Here is a 20,940-nt window from a genome sequence, read left to right as displayed (position 1 = left end):
GGCATGCATTTTAAAGGGAAGAATCTGAGTCGGGATTGTGTTGAGGTACAGATCTGGGGAAGGGTACCAAAAAATGTGTGTGCAGCATTGAAGCTCCCAAGAACACGTTAGCCTACATCATTGTAAAATGGAAGAAGTTGGGAACACCAAGACTCTTCCTAGAGCTGGCCGTCTCTGCAGCAACTCCACCAATCAGGCCTTTATGGTAGAGTGACCAGACGGAAGCCTCCTCAGTCAAAAAGGCACATGGGTGAAAGGGGTCACCTTCCAACAGGACAACGACCCTAAGCACACAGCCAAGATAACGCAGAAGTGGCTTCGGGACCAAGTCTGGGGGGCGATTTGACCAATTTTCTAATAAGGCTGTAACAAAATGTGGAAAAAGTCAAGGGGTCTGAATACTTTTCAGAATGCACTGTAGGTTATGTCTACAGGTACCTGACAAAATAAAGGAAACATCAACAGTGTCTTAATAGGTGTTGGGCCACACAAGCCAGAACGGCTTCAATGCTCCTTGGCAATATTCTACAAGTTGCTGGAACTCTATTGGAGAGATGAGACACCATTCTTCTACGAGAAATTCCAATTCATATGTGTTTTGTTGATGGTGGTTGGAAAACGCTGGTCTCAGGCCACCACTCAGAATGTCCTATATGAGTTTTCAATTGGGTTGCAATCTGGTACCTGAGACGGACATTCATTGACCACTCGTGCCAAGTGGATGGGGCCATTATCATCTTATGAGGGCATAGACATGGTAGCCAAAATAATATCCTGCCCAGCATTTTTTATACTTGAACCTAAGCATGATGGTATGTTAAGTGCTTAATTACCTGTGTGGAAGCACCTGTTATCAATACACTTTGTATTCCTCATTTACATTATTTTGGCAGTTACCTGTATATCTACGCCATACAGTGAGGAAAAAAAGTATTTGATCCCCTGCTGATTTTGTACATTTGCCCACTGACAAAGAAATGATCAGTCTATAATTTTAATGGTAGGTTTATTTTGAACAGTGAGAGACAGAATAACAACAACAAAAATCCAGAAAACGGCATGTCAAAAATGTTTTTATAAATTGATTTGCATTTTAACTGAGGGAAATAAGTATTTGACCCCTCTGCAAAACATGACTTAGTACTTGGTGGCAAAACCCTTGTTGGCAATCACAGAGGTCAGACGTTTCTTGTAGTTGGCCACCAGGTTTGCACACATCTCAGGAGGTGGAACACATCTCAGGTTTGTCCCACTCCTCTTTGCAGATCTTCTCCAAGTCATTTAGGATTCGAGGCTGACGTTTGGCAACTCGAACCTTCAGCTCCCGCCCACAGATTTTCTATGGGATTAAGGTCTGGAGACTGGCTAGGCCACTCCAGGACCTTAATGTACTTCTTCTTGAGCCACTCCTTTATTGCCTTGGCCGTGTGTTTTTGGTTCATTGTCATGCTGGAATACCCATCACGACCCATTTTCAATGCCTTGGCTGAGGGAAGGAGTTCTCACCCAAGATTTGACGGGACATGGCCCCGTCCATCGTCCCTTTGATGCGGGTGAAGTTGTCCTGTCCCCTTAGCAGAAAACACCCCCAAAGCATAATGTTTCCACCTCCATGTTTGACGATGGGGATGGTGTTCTTGGGGTCATAGGCAGCATTCCTCTTCCTCCAAACACGGCGAGTTGAGTTGATGCCAAAGAGCTCCATTTTGGTCTCATCTGACCACAACACTTTCACCCAGTTGTCCTCTGAATCATTCAGATGTTCATTGGCAAACTTCAGGACGGGTATGTATATGTGCTTCTTGAGCAGGGGGACCTGCGGGCGCTGCAGGATTTCAGTCCGTCACGGCGTAGTGTGTTACCAATGGTTTTCTTGGTGACTATGGTCCCAGCGCCTGAAATCATTGGCAAGATCCTCCCGTGTAGTTCTGGGCTGATTCCTCACCGTTCTCATGATCATTGCCACTCCACGATTGAGATCTTGCATGGAGCCCAGGTCGAGGGAGGATTGACAGTTCTTTGGTGTTTTTCCCATTGCGAATAATCGCACCAACTGTTGTCACCTTCTCACCAAGCTGCTTGGTGATGGTCTTGTAGCCCATTCCAGCCTTGTGTAGGTCTACAATCTTGTCCCTGACATCCTTGGAGAGCTCTTTGGTCTTGGCCATGGTGGAGAGTTTGTAATTGATTGATTGATTGATTGCTTCTGTGGACAGGTGTCTTTTATACAGGTAACAAACTGAGATTAGGAGCACTCCCTTTAAGAGTGTGCTCCTAATCTCAGCTCGTTACCTGTATAAAAGACACCTGGGAGCCAGAAATCTTTCTGATTGAGAGGGGGTCAAATACTTATTTCCCTCATTAAAATGCAAATCAATTTATAACATTTTTGACATGCGTTTTTCTGGATTTTTTTGTTGTTATTCTGTCTCTCACTGTTCAAATAAACCTACCTTTAAAAGTATAGACTGATAATTTCTTTGTCAGTGGGCAAACGTACAAAATCAGCAGGGGATCAAATACCTTTTTCCCTCACTGTATCTAATCCATCATATTATTGTCCATCTACAGCTGTGTTTCCACTGGGGATTCATTGTCATGGTGATTTATTTGTAGCCTAATATCATGTTTCAATGTACAAAGAAGACATGGAAATTACAGAGTGGAAATCACACAAAAATCCAACACAAGTAGAACAAAATGTCACGATTGATTGAAACTCTTAACTAGAAACAAATGATTCTCTTCTATGTTGATATCCCTAAAATGAGACATTAACCATTACCAGTCCGTTACAATTAAACCTGTTCAGTTACTGCATTAAAACATTATTCGATGAACAACATTTGGAATTGGTTTGCAACAGGATTATTGTGCTGACATGTGATCAGTTATTAGAAGACTTACCAGTCAAACAGAAACCTTGGCCTTGATCAGCGCAATAAATTATGCAACAGTCACTCCCAGCTGAGCTGGAACGTGTCAAAACAGCAGAATATGGGTTAGGCTACACTTTAATGGTGGCCCAGTTGATAACACACCAGCCAAACCCAGAGGAAAACTAGGCCCAGTCTGACCTACATTACACTATAGGACAGAGTGACCTACAGAAAACTCATTTCAGGTGGCCTGGCCAACCACTGAAGACCAAGTCCTATCTGTAGCCTACCATCTCATGTCTGATCCTAGCCACACTGTACTGTAGGCCTATGCTATCATTTCCCATCCAGTCATTTGGTCATTCTGTCACTGAGGGACAACAGAACAGCAATGACTGTCCCCTCTGTCTGCCACACAAAAGGCACAACCCATATTACCGACAATGATTGATCTGTCGGTCAGGCTCGAGGTTCAGTGATACTACTGGGCAGGCCATGTCAGACAACAGCTGTAGGGTGGCTCGCCTGCTTATTTTCATGATTGAGGAGTGTCTGGCAATGAGCACCCCCCCCCCCCCCCCCGCCCACCCACCCACCCACACACACACACACACACACACACACACACAGTTCCCAACGACAAGAGTGTGGCACCCTGAGCTGACAACTGTGCAGCGTGGCTTTTCAGAATCTTATTTTGGCTACAATTAGTATTTCAGGGTGAGGTTTATTGTGCCCTTTAATAAAGAGTCTGACTGTCAGTGACTGTAACACTCGGTTTTTGACAGGCAGGGTAGCTTGCTGAGTCCAGATGGAGCCAGGGCTGTGCTGCATGCTCCCTCCATCAGCCTAAGCATGGCTTCACACACTGTTCTCAACAGCTTTATGGAGAGGATACCACAGCCTGGGTCCCTCCTACTACACCAGCTCAACGCAAGATACCAAAATAAGACCAAACTCTAATTTAACATAACACGTAACTCTTTAGACTTCACAGGTAAACCATTGCTGTGTGTCAATAGGATCTTGCATGAAAGTTCAAATTGGACATGCAGATTTAAAAATAGGATTCGGACCAAAATGTCTTCCTCTCCCATAATAAGGCTACGACGTGACAACAAAATCGAACATGACGAAAATGTAACTACCACATATCCATTTCGTGATGCACACTTTAGAGAAGCACTAATAGCTGCTTCCATGGGGCTTGCATTCAAGTCAATTTGAAAGGAGGTTCAGTGTCTTCAGAAAGTATTCATACTTCTTGACTCATTCCACATCTGTTGTGTTACAGCCTGAATTCAAATAGGATTAAATAGATGTTTTTTCCCCTCACCCTCTACACACAATGACGAAGTGAAACATGTTTTTAGATATTTTAGCCAATGTATTGAAAATGAAATATAGACATATCTAATTTCTATAAGTATTCACACCCCTGAGTCAATGCTCGGCAGTGATTACAGCTGTGAGTCTTTCTGGGTAAGTCTCTAATAGCTTTCCACAACTGGATTGTGCCACATTGCCCATTATTATTTTCAAAATTCTTAAAGTTTCTGTCCATATTGGTTGTTGATCATGCTAGACAACCAGTTTCAGGCCTTGCAATAGCTTTTCAAGTACACTGAACACGACATGTAAAGTGTTGGTCCAATGTTTCCTGAGCTGAAATAAAGATCCCAGAAATGTTCCACACGCACCAAAAAGCATATTTCTCTAAAATGTTGTGCACAAACTAGTTTCATCCCTGGAAGTGAGCATTTTTCCTTGTATCAAGAAGCTGATGAACAGCATGATGCACAGAGATACCGTGACGAGATCCTGAGGCCCACTTTCGTGCCATCACCTCATGTTTCAGAATGATAACGCACAGCCACATGTCACAATGACCTGTACACAATTCCTGGAAGATGAAAATGTCCCAGTTCTTCCACGGTCTGCATACTCACCAGACACGTCACCCATTGAGGCATGTTTGGGATGCTCAGGTCCCGCCAAAATCCAGCAACTTCGCACAGCCATTGAAGAGGAGTGGGACAACATTCCACAGGCCACAATCAACAACCTTGTCAACTCTATGCAAGGAGATGTGTTGCGCTGCATGAGGGAAATGGTGGTCACTGGTTCAAAAATAATGTTAAACACTATCATTGCACACAGAGTGCATGCAACTTATTATGTGACTTGTTTAGCAAATGTCACTGCTGAACTTATTAAGGCTTGCCATAACAAAGATGTTGAATACTTATTGACTCAAGACATTTTAGCTTTTCATTCTAATTCATTTGTAAAAATGTCAAAAAACCTAATTCCACTTTGACAAAACTTTCAATTTAATTCATTCAGGCTGTAACACAAAATGTGGAAAAGGTCAAGGGGTGTGAATACTTTCTGAAGGCACTGTAAATTACTGGTGTGTGGAAGAGATGACGCACACCACATCCACAGTCATCTCCACTTCTACAGATCCTCCACAGACCTAATCATCCTACCACGCACACAATACAGCAAGCACTCCCTCCACATGGGCTTACATTCATGACAGTGGTACCTAGGATTCCACAATTAGGCTATAAGCAACCATACCACAGCATGCTAAAAAAAACTTGCTGCATGGATCACTGGGAATAAAACGAGTTGCAGCATGGGGAAATATCTTATAGAACTACAAGAAATGTAATGAGATGGTGGACACTGAGTATGTCATTCCCAAAAGTACGCTTTTTATTTTCAAGATTTAAACAACTGATGCGATGTTAGAATGTCTCAGTTCTCCCTCCATTGTTTTAGCCATTAAGGGTCTCTTGGTGCAGTATGTTATTGCTATAAGTCGAGGAGGAAGTCTATTGGATGACATGCCAAATGAATGCGGAACTTGAACTCTAAACATTTCCTTCTAATCATTTACTGTTTGAAATTGTTTATTTGAGATTGCTGTTATTCACTTTTGAGTTCTCAATATTCAAAATAAGTTTTCACTTTCCAAATTGTAAAATAAGGTCACAACTCAGGATTAATATTTTCCTGAAAATCTACCAAGTTTCAATAGCGGGAATAATTCACATTTATCCCTAGAGGCCCGGGAAATACTGCAAAAATCAGAAGTGCCCATTTAAAGCGTTTAAAACCAAGATATGGTCACTACGCCACGGTTCTCCCCAAAATAAGATTGTCGCTGCGCCACATTGCCACCTTGGCTGCTCCACTATGTAAAGACTTCACAGCAAATGAAACTGATATTAGTATTGATAGCCAATGACATTGTTGTGAATTGAAAAACAGGCCATGTCACTCAGAGCGTATCATGTTCCTCAATTAATTCAGCACATTTCAGCAAGAGGCCATCTCGAAACACCCCGAGTAGGCCATAGCATTGTCAAATCATACAAACTTTGCAACGGCCAATAAAACAAAAGTCAAATGACCAAAATTAGTAAGCTTGCTAGATAACCTCCAACAAATGACAGAATAGCTCCTATTTGGCTAAATTGAGTTGATGATATACAGATAGCAGGTCAGCTCATGAATAACGGGGGAACATGGAGAGGAATAGTTTAAATATCAAGGTATCTTAACGGGACCAACTCTGTATAAAAAAAAACAACGTCCATATATCTGCTCTCATATTGTTTGTTGATCCACATTTTCTACCAAAGCTCTCATATGGGAAGCAATACGAGACAGCGCAGAAGAGAGAATACAGTAGACGACACACGTCAACGTGTGATTTAGACCCTATTTTATGGGTCATGTGTGTATGCCCATATATGGACATCCTGCAGGACATCCTGTCAGGAAGTTCTCACGCTCTCTAGGGAGTGCCCATATATGTACATCCTGTCAGGAAGTTCTCACGCTTTAGAGTGAGTGTTTATTTAACCAGATAGTGCATCTGTTCCTTTGAAGCTGTTCATGATGATCAATGTGTAGGGACCTCGTTGAACTGGGGAATGTATTTGAACATTTCAAAGAGTATGCCCCCCGTTGTAGTGACCTTAGGGCTGTTGTCTATGAAACAGGAATGTCCGGGGTTCTTGGGGGCAGCCGCATTGTAAATAAGAGCTGAACCCTACAAGCGACCTCGATAAACCCCAGAACACTAAATAACAAAGTAAACATGTCTCTTATGCCAATTGTAGGTGTACTTGGTGACTCGTGTCAAGAACACAATGACAAAAACATCGAAGACATTCTGTGTGATGCCGCTGATTGTTTTAATGGAGTGCTGGATGTGAGTGATGGACATATGGGTTACATTTTCCAACCGGAGGATTCAACTGTGAAGATTTTCACAGACAGTGGCCACAGCCCCCTTTTATCAAACAAAATCCTGTGCTGCGTATGAGAGAATGGCTTAAGATACGGCTGGAGCTATGACAGATCAAAACACACCCTGAGTGGGACAACCCTGCCCGGGTACGCGCTGGAAGAGGAAGTGTGCGTGCGAGATGATCTGTGACGTATAGTCCAGATTCCAAAGTGACAATTTCAGCATGTGCCCAATTCATAGTTCCAATGCTACAAATCGGTTTAGTTCGTATGTATTTTCCCAAGCCTGCAAGGATGTGAACTATTTTTAACTACTAAACAATTCAACATTAAGGGGTCATTTGCACATAAGGCTCTCAAAACAGGCGTTTTACCCCGAGAATGGGGGTTACGTGTGTGTGTGTGTGTGTGTGTGTCTCGACAATTGTGCTTGAAACAATTCAAAATTAGGGGTCATTTGCACATAAGCCTATCAAAACAGACGTTATTTCCCCGAGGATGTGGGGGGATCAAAAGTCAATCCCACCAACCAGCATAAAATAGGTCTAGACACCCCTAAGGTTTTTAAAAACAATGTTTTTTTCTAAACAATACCAACACTAGGGGGTCATTTGCACAAAGGTTGTCTCCACAAAAAAACAGTCAACAAACAACAATCCCCCAGGTCTGTAAATTCATTCCATACATTGGCCTCCGTTAGGACCACAGCTGCTCATCTGAAAAGTATTTTCCAGCCTTTCTGCAAGCCATATACACATGGAGAATTTTGAAGGTGAGGATTTGGAATTAATATATTAGATTTTGTGTGCGTTAGGGAGTTGGTGGGAAATGTTTGATATTACGAAATTACTGCACGTTTGGAACTCTCTCTCTCTCTAATATTAAACCGTTGTTATATATGGTTTTTACAGATATTCTAAAAGGGTGGACATCGAATTTTCAGGTATGTTTTTATGTCAATTGTATGTATTTTTTAAAGTTAAGATGTATAATTTCGTATAAATATATTTTAATATTATTTATAAACCGTCTACAGGATACCCAACATTTACACAGCAGCTACCGGGAATAATTGATTTGGATCATCCAACATTAGATGAGGAAACAGAGGTGCAAACAGCGGCCGGTTCTTCTTTACACAGCCCGTCACCATCAAGCTATTTTCGACGTAAGTCCAAAAATAAAATGCGTAATAATATTTATACATTAAAACAAAAAGTGTGTACACTATTTTAAAAAGTTAATCTTGTGTTTACAGCGGACAGAACCCCAACAAGAATACCTGAAGCATTATGGACTCTACCTCTGAACGACTTTGGGGGCCGCTGAAACAGATGATATTCTAGCGTTCTGTACGAACGGCTTTACCATAACTCCAACAACCCAAGAAGCGCCGCTTTAACACACAGCTACACACCCCCTGGAACCTCCAGCCAATCGCTACATAATCTAGCATTTATGGCGCATCGCAATACTTTGGCACAAGTGCACACCGCGCAGAATCACCACGGCCCGAGAAGGGCGATTGGTCTGAAAACGATTGGATTCAAGAACATGCTCTCTATGGGTACAGTATGACCCCATTATAACATTTTTATTATTAGTTATACATTTTTGATAGAATATGATAAAACAATGTCAAATAATGTTTTTTTTCAGACTCCAACGATAGCTATACAAACCCTGCAGAATCTACAAATCCAGAGGATATTTGGATAGGACCCGTGTTATCCAGGATTCCTCAGAACAGCAAGCGCCAAAAAAACGGAGGTAATTAACTATATATATATATATATTGTAATTTATTAATATATCTGAAATGTATTTGAAATGTTTATATAATATATATTTTTAATACCCTATTTTGTATCTATTTTTCTTCAGACTCATCCCAAGCGTTATACCGACACAGAAGGCCCAATATGTTGAGAGGACGAGGTCGAGGAGGAATTTGGCGCCCGGACATACCTAGTAAACATTGAAACCTGATAATTTCAACGCTTTAAATGACAATTCGGAGGTAGACGATGTGTTGATGTATGAGGCGGCCAAACAGCTTGATACAGCCCAATTCTGAGGTAGAAACAACAGATCCTGAAATAGATCAAGATAGGTTTCTCACAGCCTTTTACAGGGCTATAAAAGCCAGAGAGGTTCAGCTACACAAATGTATGGTTGCTTTACTAAAGCGTCAATACAGTCAAGATCTATCCTTCTGGCATAGAACAATGCCCCGCTTGTTAAACAACAATCTGATTAAAAAACGCCCCAAACAAGCGCTAAAAACCTGTATGTACATGGATCCTTCTAGAATACCAGCAGAACTCATATCCTTAATTAACCAAATGAATGAGACAGGGCCAACATCTCCATCAATAATTCAGACAGATGAAAACCTGTTATCACAGATACCAGCAGAACTCATATCCTTAATTAACCAATGAATGAGACAGGGCCAACATCTCCATCAATAATTCAGACAGATGAAACTTGTTATCACAGATACCAGCAGAACTCATATCCTTAATTAACCAAATGACTGAGAGCACAACATCTTCAACACCCTCCCACCACAACACACACACCTCCTTAACTCCTATGTCCGAGGAGTCTGAGCAACCACACAATGTTTTTGAGGAATTGGAAATTGTGTAATAAATCAGAGTGGCAATGGTATTGATAGAAGTGTTCGTGTTGTGTACCGAAATAAATTCAACAATACAGAGATTAGACAGTTTTTTAATTCCACATGGATGAATCAGAACCTTGATTATACAGTTTTTTATGTGATGATCTTGGATACTCTGAGCGAACTTTTAGAAAGGGCTACAGATTTTGCCGAACCTCGTGATGTCTTACAACTTGAAATTTGTGGAGATAGTATGCAAAACACTGTATCTCTTGTTTTACCCAATGCCGAAGCAGATCTTGAACAATTTATAGCACTGCTGGAACGACTTGTCAATCTAATTTATCCATCATAGCTGATAGGACCCTAGAGCTCATTGTACAAATCGTACGTCAACCCCTAGGCGGAGGGGGTCAGAGAAGGAGGAACTTGATAGTCTCATGCAATCAGAAATCATAAACAATAAAAGGGCATATCCTCATAAATGTTCACAATCCTGGTAATCACTTATGCTTTGCAATAGGCCTAGCACATTTACTCAACCCGGGATGTACTGATCTAGAGGCTTTACAAAAGGCTAGGGAGCTCCCAAAATGCCATCGGTCTAGGTATACAGGAGGCTGTGGCTTTCTCTGACATAGTCAAATTTGAACATTTTCTGAACATCAAGATTGTGGTTTTGTACCATAGTAGAGCTAATCAGCTCTCTTGAAATTCCAGAACAACCCACAACCTCATCCTCACATTCTGTACTTTTATGTGCAAAACGACCATTATTATGCTATTACCAACATCACAGCGTTTTTAGGAGCGCCTTATGTGTGTCCAGCCTGTCATACAGGCTACACCCGAAAGGGGGGGCACTCTGTCGTTATAACTGTTCAGTATGTCTGGATGAAACTTGTCCGATGCAACCCTTAAACCTAACACCCTTTGAACCCCTTGATAAAACAAGGCGTTGCACCCAGCGTCATAGCGCAAGGTAGTACAATCTTGTGTTTTGTAGACCCCGCCTTCAACCAGAGATACATTGACAGTTTAAGTTTCTTACCCATGAGATTGGCTCAAATGCCTGAGGCCTTGGTTTTGAAAACTCTGTGAAAGGTTGTTTTCCTCATCTCTTCACATCTGAGGAGAATCTACATTATATTGGATTCTTATGAGACAGTATGTCATAACACCTTGATTTCCATAAAGAGCTGGAGTCATACTGTGACAATGATGTGGTTATACTTCGTGACGGATGCCTCAGATTCAGAGAAGAGGTAATCAAGATGCCGGCATTGACCCCTGGAGTTGTACAATGTATTGCATCGGCATGCATGAAAACCTATCGTACACACTTTTACCTCCAGCATCTATCGCTCTTCCATCGCCTTGACAACTACTGACGCCAATTCAAGTTATACTCTAGTGGGTCCATTCAATGGTTGGAGTACTTGGCCCAGGATAAAAACATTTTTATTCAACATGCTTTGAATAGTGGGGAGAAGGCTGTTGGGCCGTATCACGTAGATGGATGCACACAGATTGACGGTGTTGAGACAGTGTTTGAGTACAACGGTTGTTTCTTCCACGGTTTGTAAATCTTTCTTTGTGCCCCAGGCCATGTGTGTCCAACCCAAAATACTTTTGGGATATGTAACAGGAGTTCCAAGACAAATTGGAATCTTTACAGGCTACTTACGGGTTGAATGTGAATGTGATGTGGGAGCATGAGTGGACCAGACTCAAAAAGTCTGATCCTCATGTTTGAGTTTTCCTTTCCAGCTTTGACACACCAGAACCCTTGGAACCCCGACTGGCCCTTTATGGAGGTCGTACCAATGCTTTGACATTACGTTATGTAGCGCAACCCGACGAGACAATAGGATATGTAGATTTTACATCCCTTTATCCTCATGTAATGAGTTCCTCTTGCTATCCTATGGGTCATCCTGAAATTATTTACCGTGACTTTGACTTACCACAAAACTATTTTGCTCTGATTAAAGCAACGGTTTACCCTCAGAGAGAATACAGTGTGATTTATGACCCTACTTGATGGGTCAGGTGTGTATGCCCATATATGGGCATCCTGCAGGACATCCTGCCTTCCATTCTCATGGTAGGGGGAGGGTGTTTATTTAACCAGATAGTGCATCTGTTCCTTTGAAGCTGTCATGATGATTGATGTGTAGGGACCTCGTTGAACTGGGGGATGTGTTTGAACATTTCAAAGAGTATGACCCCCCACCTGTTGTAGTGACCTTAGGGCTGTTGTCTATGAAACAGGAATGTCCGGGCGTTATTGGGGGGCAGACACATTATAAATAACCCCCAGAACACCAAACAAGCGATCACGATAAAGCAATAAAGAAATTAAACATGGTGTTACGACCGCGTGGTGCAGCGTGGTAGGCGTACATTTTTCTTTAATTTAAATGCACCACCAAAAAACAATAAAACGAACGTAAAGCTAGGAGTGCAAACACATGCAACACAAAAGACAAGATCCCACAACTGAAGGTGGGAAAAGTGCTGCCTAAGTATGATCCCCAATCAGAGACAACGATAGACAGCTGCCTCTGATTGGGAACCATACTCGGCCAACAAAGAAATATAAACATAGATTTCCCACCCTAGTCACACCCTGACCTACCAAATAGAGAATTTAAAGGATCTCTAAGGTCAGGGCGTGACACATGGATTTTGTGATCAGTGACACACACGTGATGACCGTAACAACGGAAGCAGAACCTCGGTTGAAACATAGAGAAAGGCCCGAGTATAAAGCATCAATATACGATGCGCCAAAAAAGCGGTTTCTAAATATGTATGAACCCAAATACCGCACGCAACGGTGTTGAAAGATCAAGTGTTGATGTCTAATGGACAGCTATGGGGTTATCTGTTTGATTACCCGGCCTGTAGAGTTGAAAACTCTATACCGTAGCCGAAGGAGAAGGAGAAGAATATACAAACCAGACTTTAGGTGTGGGCTACAGGCTTGAAGACTGGCAGGTGTTTCACAAGGTGGTGTGTCCTGAACTGAGAGTTATCACAAAGGGGTGTAGCTTGTTCACGGGCTACGAGACCCGTGGGAAGGTGCCTCTGACTCCTCAGGAAGAATATTTCATAGGGTGAAAATACAAAGAAAGAATGGTCTTCCGTGTGGTGCGTTGGAGTTCTATATCAGCATTGAGAAAATCCGCAACGACGACAACAGTGATGGTGGCCTGACTGGGGATTTTAGGTTGCGTATGTTTATTCCTTTTAAAAGTTGGGATATAATGGAATTGAACATGTTGGTTACTGGAAGCTCTTTTTGTACAGAGCCAACAATGGCAGAGTACTGTTCAGCTAAGGAAAGTGCATAATATATACGAATCCTAAGGATTATGCTTCAAAGCAACCCAAGAAGGTTCATCCTCAGAAGGGTCAGCCCCCGAAGAAAACTAAGTACGCAGCTGCTACGTTAACCACGCCCCGATACCAAAGGAATGGTTCAACAATAAAAGGGGTGACCATAAAGCCTCCGGTTCTTCATTTCAGCATATACCATGGATATTCATATACTATACCAGGACTCCGATACGTCATGGGTACCAGACCCTAAGGACTCTATGCCTCACAGCCCTCCATTCTACTCCCCCAAGGCAAGCCCCCCGACACCCCCCACATGTACACCGCCTGAGGATGTGTTTGATGTGGTGGTCAGTACTATCAAGGCCTCTGTAGCCGCACTTTTAGACGTGGTGATTGGAGAGTATATAAGAGAAAATGCATCGGTTGTGAGATCAATCACCCCAGCCAATGATGACATCCGTGTTTTATATGTCCCACCCCGGTACTACTTCTTCAACCATTTTGAGGAGCTGGTGAAAAGACTGTGGTCCAGCCGCTTTATACCATCGATGGTCAGAGCCCTAGAGTCTATGGGTCTTGTGCCATATATTCCCAGAGTTTACGGGTAACCGAGGCTTTCCTACATGAACTGAAGGAGGTGATCGACATCCACGAGAAACTCAAAGAAATCCGGCACACACTGGTGGACAACAACAAGTACATGGAAGCTTTGGTGGCTGATGTGGTGACTTTCTGGCTCAATAAACCCCAAGAGAACGAGTATCAATACATATATATTTTTAGATGTAAAGCAATGGGTAACTAGATGCATACAATGTTAGAGAGAATCAATAAAATCTTTTGAGAGAACTTACAAATGTTATGCAGCAAATTATTGAAAATAAAGTCAAAAATGTATCGTTCTACACAACCCACAATACAGGGGTTAATGCAGAGCGTGTGCTAAAAATGGAGCAAATCATGAATCATGTAAGACATACGGGCGAGAATCTACAATGGACACAACTGGTATTCCGTCTTGTGGATGATTCTGAGGAACTAGAAACATCCTTTTCTAAGAATTTACTTTATTTGTTTGAAAACACCATTTAATTGTAACATGTATCATATTTGTTGTTTATATACTTATATAACGGATGTGTGTGTTTTAAAATGCATGGGTCGTTGAGAAAACGGGGGACTAATATCCTGCTACATATCATGAATTGTCTGCATACGTAATACTGATATTGCAGAAATAAAAATTCAAAGTGAAAATGAAATGTTCTCGTTATTTGAAAGGGGCTCATTAAAGTTATTGTACATCAGAGAGGCAAGAAGGATGGCGGAGCAGATGTTGAAAAACATTTATTATACCCCTCTAACCCAGGGGTCTTATGGGGGGAAGGAGAGGTTCCAGAGAGCTATAGCCGAAGAAACAGGTAGCAAGTTAGGTGCTGCTCAAGTGAATGAATGGCTAGCAGAGCAGGATGCTTACACCCTACATAAACCTGTACGAAAACAATTTCCACGAAATAGAGTTTTTTTCTACTCATCCCTTGTCCCAGTTTCAGGCGGATCTATGTGACATGCAGGCCCTTGCAGATAAAAATGATGGAAATCGCTACATGCTAACGGTTATAGATATTTTCTCTAAAATAGCATTTGTAAGGGTCTTAAAAATAAGAGTGGGGCAGAGGTGACCCGGGCCTTTGACTCTATCTTGAAGGAAGAGGAGTCCCCAAGAAAGTGCAGCCTGACGGCGGAAAATAATTTTGAATAATACTTTTCAGAAACTCATGAAGGAGCACAATATCGTACATTTTGCTACAGGTTCGGATTTGAAAGCTTCAGTTGTGGAACGCTTTAACAGAACTTTGAAGGAGAGGATGTGGAAATACTTTACAGCTCACAACACACATAGATATATCAATATAGTTCAAGATTTAGTAAAGGGTTACAACTACAGCTACCATAAGAGTATAGGATGAAGCCCTCCGAGGTCTCTTCTGAAATCTCTTTTCAAGTCTTTAAAAATCTGTATGGTTTGTTCCCCCTTCGCCGTAAGATTTTTTTAACATTTTAAATTCACAGTGGGGGACTTGGTACGTATATCCAAGTTGAGGGGGTTTTCAACCAAAAATATGGAAGCAAGGTTACAGCGATGAGTTGTTCACAGTTACTGAATGTCTACCACGTATACCCCTATTTACAAGTTAAAAGATTATGATGGGGAGCTTATAGAGGGTTCCTTTTATGAGAAGGAACTACAGAAGGTACAGTTGGGTAAAGACAAGTCTTTCACGTGGAGGAGATTCTGGATCAAAAAGAGAAAAGGGTAAAAATGGGTGTTGGTCCGTTGGAAAAACTGGCCCCAAAAATTCAACAGTTGGGTATTAGAGCACGATGTGGTGGAGGCCGCCGGGGTTAACTTAAACCCTCATGCATGATAAATACAACATCATTCGAGTGTACACAGGAGTGCATCATGGAGCACAATGGATTCTACCTGACTCTCCCCAGTAATGCGTCTGCACATATATATATGAATAACCAAAGTTCGAATTATACAACCAATTTTCCAAGCCTATAGAGTTATCAGAGGCCTGGGAAGTAGGTCTCAGCGAGATTACATACCCCCATAGTTGGTATAATATCAAGGATAAGGACCGTGATTTTTATCTCAAAAGGATATCGGAACCCCCGAAACTTATAAAGCATAAAAAAGGGTTCTATAGAACTGTAGAAAGGATCATCTCAGAGTTGAACAAACTCCTAACCCTGAACAATATGGAAATACTATTGAACTACAACCCTACTCATAACATGTACAAATCTCAGGGGATGCTGATGGGAGTATAAAGACCAGAGGTAATTTAGCCTACATGTTGGGGATGAATTCCAATAAATGGACGTATGTGAGAGATAAATTATTCCCATTCCCTGCGGATATACATGCAGGGTTTTACAACATATTTGTGTATACCGACATCATATCCTATCAAAGGGTAGGAGACAGTTATGTGCCCCTCCTGAGAACAGTTCATATAGAGGGAACGGATGGTGATGTAGTCACTGTTAACTATGACAAGCCCCACTATGTACCTGTAAGCAAGAAATATATTGAAAACATTCTGGTTGAGATAAAACGGATCAGAATGAAAATATTGAATTTACTTATGGTAAACGATTGTAAAACGCCACTTTAGACCCACCAAAACCTCTCTACATATCTATATATTATTAGTATTGTATATATTTTTTTTTATAAACATAATACAATAAATTAAATGGTTATGGAACACAACCACCATCTCGACCCTAACCGATATGTCTCGTACTATGTTGATCAAGTGGGTAATGGATTACCCGGCTATCATGGATCCCCGACCATGTACGGTTCGGGGATAGGAGGCATATTTCGTAACCTCTTTAGGATGGTTTTACCGTTATGAAGAGAGGCCTCAGCATAGCCAAATCACATTTAATATCAGTGGCCAAAATATTGTGAGGTTGTAGCCAATGCTACGACCAGACGGGCTTCATCAGATCCCGAGCATCAAGAAGGCTCGGGGCTTATGCTGTTGTCTTTAGACCAAAAAAGAGGCCTCCGGGTATAAGGCGCAGGCCAGCCCCTAAAAAGTGGAGGTTAACCGTTAAAAGAAAACTCAAGTAAGTCAGACAGGGTAAAGTGAGGAGGTCTGGACCAAAAACGGCAAAAAGAATACTCTGAAGTATTTTCTAAAAGAAGCAGCATGGCCTCTTATACACCGCATGTCCTCTGAAGCTATAAAGACAGAGCTCGAGTCTTTTCACGGCCCCTTAACCAATTTTCAATAGATAGGTCCTGTTATGTGGAGATAGACCCACTCTCTGCCATTACAGACAACGGTCCTATAGAATTTTTCATACCAAGCCATGGTGACAACTACCTGGACCTCAACAACACCTTATTGCATTTACGTCTCAAAGTGACCAACAATAAATGGTACTAATATTGCAAACGACTCCAATGTGAGTCTCATTAATTATCCCTTGACGACCATCTTCTCCCAAGTGGATGTGACTTTGGGTGAACACCTAATCAGTGAAAGCAGTGCCACCTATCCTTATAGGGCCATCCTGGAATGTTTACTAAACTACTCCGAAGACACTCTCAAGACACAATTCAGCGCCGGGCTGTTTAGCAAGGATACTGCAGGAGCATCTATGGAATCCACGTCCCGACAACCGGTGCAAACAACGTGCTCGCTACTGTGCTGTATCTCAGAGTTTCATCTGCTAGGGCCTATACACATTTCTTTCAAGGAACGTTTACTCTTAAATTCAGTTGATTTAAGGCTAAAATTAACCAGGGCGCAAGGATGAGTTTTGTCGGATGTCTGCCCAAGACGGTGACTTTAGTTTTAAAAGTCTCACATGCATAGTATGTAGCTCTCTGTCAGGACGGACGTCAGGTCCCTGCTAAGGCTTTCCAACCGCAATTTAACCTCTCTCTTGGGTAGGGGGCAGTATTTTTACGTCCAGATGAAAAGCGTGCCCAAAGTAAACTGCCTGTTACCTCAGCCCCACAAGCTAGGATATGCATATAATTGGTAGATTTGGATAGGAAACACTCTAAAGTTTCTAGAATACCCAAGAGCTAGAAGGTCTCATGAGCCACTTGATTGGAAAACAATTTTGTGGAGTCTGGGCTTGTGATAAACTACCAATTGAGAAATGGCAGGAGCGACCCGGCCATGTTTATTGTCAATACCCATCCTAAACACATGCGGGTGAACATTGGCTTGCTGTGACATTAGAACACGAAGGAGGAAGAAAAATCTCAACTTTTTGGATTCCCATGGCTTTCCCCCCGGATTTTCACATTTCCCCAAATCTATTAAACAGTTTTTGACCAAAATGGATCAAAGATCTACTACAGCATCAAACAAGTACAAGATAACCTTTCCACTACATGTGGCCAACACTGTGTATTCTACCTATGCCAAAGAGCCCGTGGAGTTTCTTTTGAAGATGTTAGTCTCTTTATAATGATTTAAGAAGTAATGATAGCGTCGTAGATTGTTTGGTATAGAAAAATATCAAGTGTTCAAGTATGTGTCCTTTAAGACCCTGTAATCAAGGCATATGCTCATGTCAAATGTTTCAAGAATGTCTCAAATGTTAAATTGTATATTTTTTCAAATAAAATGTATTGAATTAATCATAGTCATTCAAAAGTCTAACCACCCTGAGGACTCATCCATGATTGAGTTATCATCAGCCCTTTCAAAGGGGGGAGGGGTTGTTAGAACATCTTTAGGGTTGCTGTAGCTTGTTGGAGGTTTTTGTTTTAAAGTTTGAATCTGTTGGCGAAGCTTATAGTTTGGTACACCCGAGAGGGGAATGTTGAGGCATGCCAGGGCGTTAGAAACTGACGCCACCCTGGAGGTCTTCTGTCATCAGCAACCTTGCGGGCTGCTGTGGTACTTTTAAGCAATTCCATCATATGAGAACCCTTGATAACAGCGCCCTGAAAGATAAACTCTCCTTTGTCATTCCAAGTAGCGGCCCCTTGAGTATTTATCTTGTTCATAATGTATATAAAATGTTTCCTGTTATGTGGCCGGGAACATGTGTCAACATGTCAGGAATACATTATCTTCAACAGGCATTTGATCTTCAACCGGTTAGATCGCCGGTCCAGGCATTACAGGGGCTTGGCATCCTGCGCGTCATCTTTAAAAGGGTCGGTAGGGAAAGCGATAAATGGTTGGTCTCTCTCTCACCTTGTTTTACCAAGGCCAAATACCTTTGCAAGAGATTTGTGTATTTTTGGACCTTATCATAGGGGTTCAATCCTTTCTGTTCAAAATATCCTTCATGCCGTATCCAAATAATTTTCCGCTATTTGTCTGATATTTTCAGGACCCTGTAATTGCTGTTTAAGTCTATCCAACTCTTGTTGAGGCACCAAGTACATTTGATTTTCATCACACTCTGTGTTCAACCACCACGTCTGGCAGCAATAAGGCTGGTGATGAAGGGCACAGCTGTAGTTAGTAAAGGCAGAAGAAAACCCAGACTGTTTTATGTTATGTCTTTTCTTTTGAAGACTGGCCCTTTTATTGGCAAGAGTTTGATCGCGGTCTTTTGTCTCTTTACTTTTTTTAATTGGGTCAGGTGAGTGGAATGCGTCCTTTGAGAAGATTCAAAGCAATCTCACATAGGGATAATATGAGATCTGAAGAACGTGACCCAAGATGGCCTTCCGTTCTTTAGTGGTAGCCCCAACTAGGCTAGGTAGCCCCAACTAGCGGTAGGTTTCTTTTTAAACGCAGAGACATATCGGTTACTTTTAGGAATGTAAACCGCCGGCCACTCCCACGGAACAAGCCTGTTCGGAGCCTCAGGTGTTCTGGAGTATTTGATTTTAAATCCAAGATTAAATAAGAAAATGGCGCTTTGGTAGCGTCCTCATAGCTCTCCATAAAGTAGGATTTCCTTCCAGGGTACAACTGCTGAGCTAGACTGTTTATTTGTAGTTTGTCTCTAGGGTTTTGAACAAAACCATGTAATTGGCGTTCAAACTAATGGTACGGCTATTTTTACCTTGGTGAAACACATTTTGTACAAAGTAAAGGTACGGACAGATTTCTATGATGACTATATTGTGTAAAAGCTCGGGCAATTTCAGGATGTTCGCTACCTGCAAATAGCATATCGTCCAAAACCAGCAGATTGTTTTATGAGGAGGAAACGTTCATCATCGGACAGGGATGCGGGTATTCCTTCAACAAACTTGATTTTTATTTTCTTCAAAAGCTCATCTGTCACAGCGGGTGGCTTGTGGATTCAGGAGAGGTGGAGTCAGGCGCAGGAGACAGAATGATTCCGTGAATGAATTTAATAAAATATCCACACGGAAAATGTGCAAAAAGGTATGGAGTGCAAGGTGTGCAGAAAGAAACGCACCACCCTTAAAATAGCGTAACCAGGGACGCAGCCCAAAACGAATAACGTAACTCTAAAAGGCAAACAAAGAACCTCATAACAAAACACACCCTGACAAACGAACAATCCACACAAACACCAAACCTAACTAGCTAACCTAAATACCCTTCCCCACTAACAACTAACACAAAACAGGTGTCGCAAACTAACCTAGGCCTAACTAACAGAACGTGAAACATAAATCGATGGTAGCTAATAGGCCGGCGACGACGACTGCCGAGCGCCGCCCAGGCGAGGAGGGGCGCCACCTTCCGTAGGTGTCGTGACATCATCATACATAGGTCGATAACATGAATAACACCACACAATATTGTCAGGTTTCTGAGATAATACATGTTCAGAATTCTCTAAAATACTTTTTACAAAACAAGTTTTACCGCTATTGGATGGGCCTGCGATTAAGGCCGTAATGATAGTTGCAACCGGGGATCAAACCTTCTACAGCAGCCATTATATCTTAAGCTTTAAGACACACGGGGCTTGTAACATAAGTCAGTAACCAAAGGGCAAGGTGGTCTATGACAAGAGATTGCTTTTTAGTAAGTGTGCATTCCTTTGATGGAAAACCCTTTTTATCCGATCTCTAGACTGCTGAATGAGACCTGTTACAAAATACAAAAACCTTTAACTTGTTAGGGATTGGGGGCAGTGTTTGGATGACTGAGGTGCCCAAAGTAAACTACCTGCTACTCAGGCCCTAGAAGCTAGGATATGCATATGCATGGTAGTATTGGATAGAAAACACTCTAAAGCTTATCAAACTGTTAATAGTATGTCTGTGTATAACCGAACTGATTTGGCAGGTGAAAACCCGAGGATACATTTTTTCACATACGTTTA

At 41.9% G+C, this 20,940-nt stretch overlaps 1 protein-coding gene and 1 long non-coding RNA gene across 2 annotated transcripts in view; one reads left to right on the top strand and one right to left on the bottom strand.

The window, feature by feature from the left end:
- The window catches only part of LOC115199587 (calcineurin-binding protein cabin-1), a 134,008-nt gene that overhangs the window by 54,949 nt on the left and 58,119 nt on the right, over positions 1-20,940 (bottom strand).
- On the top strand, positions 8,407-9,875 carry LOC115200084 (uncharacterized). The gene is made up of 3 exons (XR_003879475.1): positions 8,407-8,715; positions 8,808-8,918; positions 9,033-9,875. It is a non-coding gene; the product is annotated as an uncharacterized LOC115200084 (long non-coding RNA).

The sequence above is a fragment of the Salmo trutta genome, chromosome 9, assembly GCF_901001165.1.
Source record: "Salmo trutta chromosome 9, fSalTru1.1, whole genome shotgun sequence".
Taxonomy (NCBI): domain Eukaryota; kingdom Metazoa; phylum Chordata; class Actinopteri; order Salmoniformes; family Salmonidae; genus Salmo; species Salmo trutta.
This window is presented reverse-complemented; position numbering and strand designations above follow the sequence as displayed.